Source organism: Camellia sinensis, chromosome 7, assembly GCF_055761805.1.
Source record: "Camellia sinensis isolate YWXY chromosome 7, ASM5576180v1, whole genome shotgun sequence".
NCBI lineage: Eukaryota > Viridiplantae > Streptophyta > Magnoliopsida > Ericales > Theaceae > Camellia > Camellia sinensis.
In genome coordinates, this window is record NC_138967.1 from 151,707,563 (window position 1) to 151,717,060 (window position 9,498).

Genomic DNA, 9,498 nt, shown 5'->3' on the forward strand with positions numbered 1-9,498 from the left:
AGTGGCACAAAGAAAACATGGAATTTTTATTTCCTAAAGTGGCTATGCCAAGGAAATTCTCAAGAGATATGGAATAGAGAATTGCAATCCAGTGGACATTCCTGTAGACAGTGGAGTGGAGCTCAGAAAAGGTACGAAGGCAGGTGATGTGGATCCAACTTATTTCAAGAGCCTAGTTGGAAGTCTTCGCTATCTTACTTGCACTAGGCCAGACATACTCTATGGAGTTGGACTAATCAGCATATATATGGAAACACCGGATCAGTCACACCTTTATGCAACAAAGAGGATTCTTCGCTACATCAAAGGTACAATCGATGATGGTTTATTCTATAAATCAACTGATAATTTTAGTCTTGTTGGCTACTCAGATAGCGACTGGGGACGTGACTTGGATGAAAAGAAATGTACCACGGGATTTACTTTCTTTATGGGAGATGCAACCTTCACATGGTCGTCCAAGAAACAAGCCATTGTGACATTATCAACTTGCGAAGCTGAGTATGTTGCAGCCAACTCAGCTGTGTGCCATGCAATATGGTTACGGAACATACTGAAGCATTTGGGATTTCCACAAGAAACACCCACTGAGATCTATGTTGATAATCGCTTAGCAATTGCATTGACAAAGAACCCAGTTTATCATGAAAGAAGTAAGCATATTGACACCTGCTATCATTTCATTCGAGAGCATGTGAAAAATAAAGAGGTGGAATTATTTCCTTGCAAATCTCAAAATCAGCTTGCAGATATTTTCACGAAGCCATTGAAAAATGATCTGTTCAACAGAATGAAGATAATGCTCGGGATGAAGTAGCATGGAGAATCAAGATTAATGGGGGATGTTGTGAAGTAATCTTAATTAGAGGCTGCATTCAATGCGTTGGTTGCTGCATTCAATGCGGTGGTTGATAGTTGTATACGCATTAAATGCATTTACACTGATAGTTGTATCTGCAATAAATATGTTCACACTGTTAGTTTATCTATATATATAGCTGTGTGTGGTGTATCAGATATTGATGAGAGTGTGGGAGAAAGAAGAGCAAGAGTGCTCTGTTTGTTTTTCAGAATTTATTTTGAGCGAATTGAATTTCAGTTTGGTTCAGTTTTTAAACCTCTCATTATGAATCACCAACAGTGGTTTGCACCCCACTCCCACCAACAGATCTTTTGAATGATATTTCCTTTATGAAGTTGGGCTTGTTGGATGATATTTCCTTTGTGAACTCCCAAGCATTTCATCATTTTTATTTGCTTATTATTGTGCTAACCAAGATTGTAGAAAATTGATGCGAAACTTCTGTTGAAATCATGTTTTTTTTGCTTGTCTTGTTGAATTTGTCTTTGACAGGTTTGCCATATGTGATAAAACATTTTTTCCTTTGGTTGTATTTGTTGCTTGATTTTGGTTTAGAAAATTATGCAATGTTTGTCTAAATTTACTCAATATATTGAAATAGCAACAGACTTTTTTATCCATATTACTCCTATTTTTTAGCTTTATTACAGGTATTTTTTTTGGTTAAATCTCAGAGAATTAGCACAATTTTAAATAAATAAATAAATAAATAAAATTAAAAAAAATAAAGCTATAACGGCGTTTTCAAACGCCACTATAGTATAGTGCTAACGACTTTATTTTTAAAATAGAAAAGAGCTATCACAACGTTTTTAAAACATTGTTAAATATGGCGTGACGTCATTGTATCGTTATGTAGTGCATTTAGCGGCGTTTTCAAAAACGTCGTCTATACTAATATAGTGATGCTTTTAAAACGTCATAAAGCTACAGCGATGGCCGCATCTTCGGCGTTTGGTACGAAACGTCACAAAAAGAATTAGTGGCATTTTTTATAGCTATAGCAGTGTTTTTTAAACACCACTAAAAGTCTAATTTCCAACAGTGATATAATCATTTTCATAAACTAGCGGTGTGCCCATCCGGATGAATGTGCTATTATAGGTTATAAATTTTGATCTAATAAAATTTTATTAGTTAGAAGAGGCTTTAATTTAGACAGTTGTGGAAGACATGACACATATTAGAGTATTGCCTTCCTAAATTTAGGGTTTTAACATTTTTCTAGTTGATTAAAAAAGTAAATACATGGGGAATTATATAATTCTTGTGAACGTATTTTGAGGCACTTTTGTCAACAACAATTCAAATGTTCACATATTATAATAGAATAGATAATCTCTTCCCAGTTGACTAAAAACAAAATATGGACATAACCTCAGTCTTGGATTTAAGCATATAAATATCGTATTTTTGTGTGTATGTGTAATTTATGATTTCTTATTTATATTATGTCTTCTACTTTTCCATTCTCATTGATCTTAATTAAGTATATTGAAATTGATAACAAATGTTGGTTTTTGTAGATTTGATGGGCTAGGGTTTTTGAAGAAATTTCAAGGGAAGAGCATCACGTTTGTAGGGGATTCCTTGAGTCGAGACCAATGGCAGTCATTAACATGCTTGCTCTACAATGCAACTCCCAATTTAAAATACACTCTAACTAGAGTTGGTATGATTTCCACATTCACAATCACGGTATGCTTAACAAATTGAATTTTTCCTTTTATGTGTTCCTTTTATTGCAAATTAAAATATATATAGTTCTGATTCCTAGTTTTAAAAATATGATATCACATAATTTCTCGTAGAATTCTATTAAAAGATTCTATTTATCATTTTCCTTTTTTGAAATAAATTCTACTCATAATATAATTAGCAGTTTGTGCATACCAGATGGATGTGTCATTAAATTCATAAGAGGTTATAACTTTTGATTTGATTTTAAATTTAATTAATTATATGAGGCTTTGATCTAGATAGTTACAGGAGACAAACAGTTACATAAAGACATTTTTCGAAAAGTAAAATTTGTGACATTTTGTGTTAATACCAACTCAAACATTTAATTTATATAATATAGAATATATAATGTTATAATCAGATTAATCAAATAATTATAATCACAAGATTATATCTTTTTAGTTCTTTTTATTTTTTTAAAAAGTAAATGTGATAAAATTATTTGATTATAATTATCAAATGGTATAAACATGTATGACATTGGATGTAAGAGTATGGAGTAAAAGTGTTGTTGGATCGGAATATGTTTTTGGTGGACATTGTGAAGGAGAGCCAGGGCAGAATCTTGAAACTGCACTCCATTGTGAATAGTGGCAATAATTGGAAAGGGATGCACACCTGGCATTGGTGGAATTATTGAAATGCTCTACAACCGTTCGTCAATACTCCTTCTTCAAATTTACTTTTTATTAGTTATGTTTGGAACATAAATTTAGATAAAAATTTAAAAAGAAGAAAAAAAGAATGAAATGTAAAGATATTTTATTGACATTTCATTTTTTTTTTCTTTTTTAATTTTTTAGCCAAATTTATTATTCAAATACAACCTTAATATTTTTACACTTTAATCTCATGAATTGTTACTCAGTATCATTTTATCTCATTTTAACAAAAAAAATGCTACACTTTGTTGTATAATTCTATTGAACCATCAATTTGTAGTAACTTGTTTACAATTGTTACATTGATGGGAAATTAATGTGACTTGCACATGATATCTCAAATATTATTAGCAATTTTAATTGTCTACACTATGGATACATGAATATGGCTACAGATAGGAGAAACGAAGGAAAAAGAGAAGAATGTCATTTTAGATATTTCATAAAGGAAGTAGCTTGCCTCCAGTCCGAAATCGTATTGGACGGTGTTGTTTGGCCCGTGGGGGTTCACCACCGGTCCCATTTTGATAATTCGAACCGTTCAATGTGTAAAGCTCGTCGAGTACTATATGTCTACAAAAAATCACGTTGATTAAATATCGATAACTGTCTCATCGTATTAGTTTTTTGTTAACCGTTAATTTATTCACCGTCTATTTTTTTTTTATATACAAAACTGATTTAATCACATAGCTATCGATATCCGATCAATGCAATTTTTTACATGCATATAGTACTCGACGAGATCTACACATTAAACGGTTCAGATTATCAAAACGGAACCCGTGGTGGGCCTCCACGGGGCGAACAGTCCCGTCCAGTTCGATCTCGGATCGGAGGCAAGTTGTTCCCTTTCAGAAATATTTTAGATGTCATGTGCAAAATTTTATGTCAGACCCTTAACAAAAGATTCATATTGATACAAAATTGATAGTTCAACGTGACAAAGTGTAGCATTTTTTAGTAGAAGGTAAAGTGATATTGACTATTGAGTGATAATTTAGAGGGGTGAAGTGTAATTTTAACCTTAAGATTGTGTTTGTTTTGGGATTAAGTTATGGGATTGGACTTTATATGCTCAATTCCGAAATCCAGGTTCGGATAAAAAATGAACCTCTAGATTGACAGCCACTCTAGATTGTATATCCCCCATAAAGGGTAATATTTGAGTACCATAGGGAGGTGTGATGCAAAATAAAATATTAAGAGGGTTTGGATAAGAGGAAACATACCAAAATATCCTCAAATTATGATCATTATATCATGTAGTCTAAAATCTAAAAATTGTATTCTAAATCTGACAACATTTCAAACATGTGCCAGGAAATATGATCCAAAAAATTTGAAAATTCACATTAGTCCCAAGACAAATAATCTTGAAACAAATATGGCCAAAATTATCAAATTGTTTGTATTTAACATGCAGATGGGATTATATTCAAACCAAGTCATGAAGGACATGGATAGAATGGCTGCATTTGAGAGGGCTCTGATTACATGGGGTGGTTGTGGGCACCAACACTGATCCAATCAAAACTATGTTTTCTTTCAAGGCATTTCTCCATCCCATTACTTGTAAGGTCTTTCTACTCTTTTGTACTTTTATTTTGCATTAATAAAAAATTCATTTTATCCACAAATAAAAAAAAAAATTTTAAAAAATTTGACTAATTTTGCATATTGCTCTTAGAACTTTTACTCAAATGTAAGATGACCACCTTGTTTGTGGGACCATCTACTATGTAATAGTGGCGATCCCATCAATATAAGTGAACATTTTGTAATTAAATGTGGGGGTTCTGAAGCACGGAACGAATTATAATTTCTCGCCCATCTCACTTTAAATCGCAAATACAAAATTGAAGTGCAAGATGTATACCAAAGAAAATCAGTCAACATGTTGAAAATTGGTACAAATTTTTTTTCAATACGTCTCATTTATCTCATAATTATTATAAATTTTTTTTGAGTCAATGAAAATTTTATACAAAAAGTAAACTTATTTGATATTGCCCCAAATTTTTTATGGAGGGGAGGAACCTGTACTCTCAATCTTAAAACACAAATTAAAATCTTACTCATTTGAAGAGTCAAAAATAATTGAGTACATTTACAGTACTAACCGTATACACATTATCTTCATTGTGTTCCTCTTATGGTATAAAGTAGTGGCTCGGATTGGAATGAACCCAAAGCAAACAAATGCTTAGGGCAAACAGCACCACCAGTGGCAGGCTCGACATATGCGGGGAAGTATCCACCGGTAGTAGAGGTGGTGAAGAGGGCAATAAGAAAGATTAAAAATCCTGTTATTTTACTTTCTTTTTTTTTTTTTTTTGATCGGCAAAGAAAATCTTTATTGATGAAAGCATGCAAATAAGATACATAACATGAATAAAGAGGAGCTTGGATCCAATTGAAGCTCCAAGCTCCAGTTGGTGAGAAACCAACAAACAAAACAAGAACAAGAAAAGCATAACAGATCAACAACCATGAATTGAAAGATTAGGCAGCTACAGAATTCAGACCATGACTGGGAACCCAGACTTCACCCTGGTTAGCACACTACTCAGCACCAAAACCAATCCAACATATCAGCACCAGAGTTGAGAGCAAAACTGCAGAAATTCACTTCAGCACAACATATCAGAAATTCATTTCAGAACTTAGCACCCCAGAACTCAGACTATGAAGCAGCCAAAAACTAAAATTGAACTCAACCAGAAAGAACAAAAATACTAAGAGCATCAACCCTACATCACCAAACCTTAGAACCACAGAACTTTACTAAGATAAATCAGCAGACAGGGCAATCAGATCTTCACTGAGATGAACAAAGCCAATCCAAAGCAGCAGTTACTAAGACTACCACCCAACCTACAGTAGAGCTCAGATGCAGACCAGCAAAAACATACACTTCCACTGATGACAATCCAAAGTTGTATAGCAGTAAAAGCCAGGGCAAAGCCATAGGCACAGCAGAACCAGAGCCAACCACAATCAGACCCGGAACCAGAACAAACAGAGTAAACAAGCAAAATCAGAGATTCCAGCCTAATTATTGATTCGGAAACCCATCTCTTATTTGTCTCCAATTGTAGATTAAGTCAGTAACTGAGTAGGGAAGGTCCTTAATAGATGTTTTTAGCCAGAGAGTTGATCTGATTTTGATAGAATCACTTGTTTCAGAAAAGTTGGGTAAAGCCTCTGCAAAAATACATTCGTTCCTATGTTTCCAAAGCGACCAGAGGACAATGTGTGGGATAGCTCTCCAAATTAACCTATCAGAATGCATAAATTTGACACTCAGCCACCATTGGAGAAGGCCATCTACTGAATCTTGAATGCACCAAGAGAGCCCCCAATCATGAATTATAGAGGACCAAATCTGCCATGAAAAAGGGCAATGGAGCAAGAGATTGGTAGCAGATTCAGATTCAAAGCTACAAAAGGTGCAACTGATGGAGATAGAAGATTCTAAAATACCAATCCTGTGCATAAATTCTGCTGACTTGATTTTATTCTTCCAGGCCAACCAACAGAAAAAAGAAATCTTAGGTGGGACGGCCCTATTCCAAATATGTTTACAGATTGGAATATGTGGACCAAGGGTGGAATTACTGAAAGAGTAGAGGGAAGAAACAGAGAACTCACCAGAGCTTGCAGAAGCATTTTCCCAAATAAAACAGTCAGCCTTGAGAAGAGTCAGAGAAAGGGCTGAAGCTAGGACTCCAAGCAATCTAGTTTCTTCATCTAATTCCCAAGTGAACTGCACTCTTCTTATGGGAAAATTCCAATTATTTTTGCTGGTCTTCCTTGCAAAGAATTGATGAAGAGTGCCATCTTTATCAGTTGGAAGATTAAAAAGGAGAGAAAAATCAATCTTAAGACAGGAGTTACCACACCACCTGTCATGCCAAAATTTAATTCTATTTCCATCCCCCATTTTAATTTGGCAGTTATCCACATAAAAATTATAAATAATGCTGTTATGATTTCCAATAGATAAGATGTCTTTCCAAACTCTAGAATGTTTGTAAGAGAATCTTACTGGTGGATACCAACAAGCCTCATCTATCTTGTATTTGCTACATATAGCCCTCCTCCAAAGTGAATTAATTTGAGTTCCAAATTTCCACCACCATTTGAGCAATAGACAAGCATTTACATCTTTGATTCTTCTAATGCCTAGACCCCCTTGATCAATGCTTTTTGTTGCCTCCCCCCATTTTACTAAATGAACTTTCCTTTTTAGGCCATTTCCACCCCATAAAAAGGCTGCTTCAATCCTCTCAAATTCTCTGGCCACACCTTCTGGCATTTTAAATAAAGAGAGAAAATATATTGGTAGACTAGATAAGGTAGACTTGATTAGAGTTAGTCCACCTGCAAAAGACAGCAATTTTCTCTTCCACCCTAAAGTCTGAATTTGATCTTGTCAAGCACAGGTTTCCATGTAGACTTTTTTCCAGGGTTGGCTCCGAGAGGCAGATCCAGCAATCTTAGAGGTAAGCTATGAACTTGACAGTTGAGAAGCTTAGCAAAAGAGAGCAAAAGAGCATCATCCACACCAACATCACACACCATACTTTTGTGGTAATTTATTCTAAGACCAGATAAGACTTCGAAGCATCTTAGAATTTTTTTAATAAGCACCATCTGATCCCAATCTGTTTTAGAGAAGAGAATTGAATCATCTGCAAATTGTAGATGAGACAAAAGAACATCCTTAGACCCAACATGCACCCCTTTAAGTATGCCAAGATTAATTGCTCTACCCAGAAGTATGTTTAAACCTTCAAAAACTATATTGAATAGAAAAGGTGAGAGCGGGTCGCCCTGCGTAAGACCTCTTTGTGGAGAGAATTCGCTAGTTGGTGAACCATTCACAAGAATGGAGATTCTGACTGTAGAAACACAAGTTTTCATCCACGAAATCCATTTAACCCCAAACCCAAAGTTGAACATCAAAGAGAATAGGAATTCCCAGTTAACTGAATCAAAGGCTTTCTCGAAGTCTAGCTTTAAGATCAGGCCATGCTTCTTGATTTCTTCCATCCATCCACTACTTTATTGGCAATGAACACCCCATCTAAGATGTTCCTCCCACCTATGAAAGCAGTTTGTGTTTCACCAATGATTGAGGGAAGAGCTGGGTTCAGCCTATGTGTTAATACCTTGGCCAGAATTTTGTAGAGAGAACTTACAAGGCTGATAGGCCTAAAATCTGATAGGCCAGTAGGATTTTCCACTTTGGGAATTAGACTAATAAAAGTGCTATTGATGCCATTGGTCAGTTTGTTGTTCCTGTGGAAGTCTGCAAAAAATTGCATGACCTCAGGTTTCATGACCTTCTAAAATTTCTGATAGCACAGCAAGTTAAAACCATCAAGGCCAGGAGCTTTGTTACTATTACAATACTTGATTGCAGCCGATACCTCAGCTTCACTGAAATCTAAGACCAGGTGGTGAGAAACATAACATGCCTCAATGGTCTTGAATACCCCTCCCAAGACTGGTCTATTAGCCTAATCCTCAGCAAACTGTTTCTTGAAGTGTTGATTAACCTCAAATTTAACCCTGCTAGGATCCTCACAAGACTCCCCATTAACTTCAATAGAGTTAATCATATTCCTACTCTGTCTAGCATTGGCAAAAACATGGAAAAACCTAGTATTCTTATCCCCATTTATAGTCCAATTCAATCTGGATTTTTGATACCAGATCCATTCCACCATTCTGTGCAGTTTCCACATCTCTCCTCTGACCACTCTTCTTCTTGCCATTTCAACTTCAACCAAAGGTCTTCCCTCTGCCAAGATGTCTAATGCATGTAATTCCACCTCTAAAACTTTGAGTTTGGATGAGACATTACCAAACACCTCAACATTCCATTTCTTTAATTGTAACTTTAAATGCTTTAATTTTTGTACAAGTATGAAGCCAGCCCATCCAAAAACAGAAATGCTGCTCCAGGTATCCACAAAGAACTTGGAGAAGCTTGGATGAAGAGACTAGGCATTTAGGAACCTGAAAGGTCTGGGCCCCCAATCTCTTTCATCCTCTATCATCAACAGAGGACAGTGATCTGAAATTAATCTAGGCAGCACCCATAGCTTCATTCTGAAATTAATCAACCATTCTAGACCAAGCAGTACTCTATCTATACGGCTCCATTTCTCAGACTCCTAAGCATTACACCAAGTGAATGTCTTTCCATGAAGAGGCAGA

The 9,498-nt window shown here is 35.3% G+C and overlaps 1 pseudogene; it reads left to right on the top strand.

The window, feature by feature from the left end:
• The window catches only part of LOC114280144 (protein trichome birefringence-like 41), a 58,465-nt pseudogene extending 53,619 nt beyond the window's left edge, over positions 1-4,846 (top strand).
• The last annotated feature ends 4,652 nt before the right edge of the window (positions 4,847-9,498 follow it).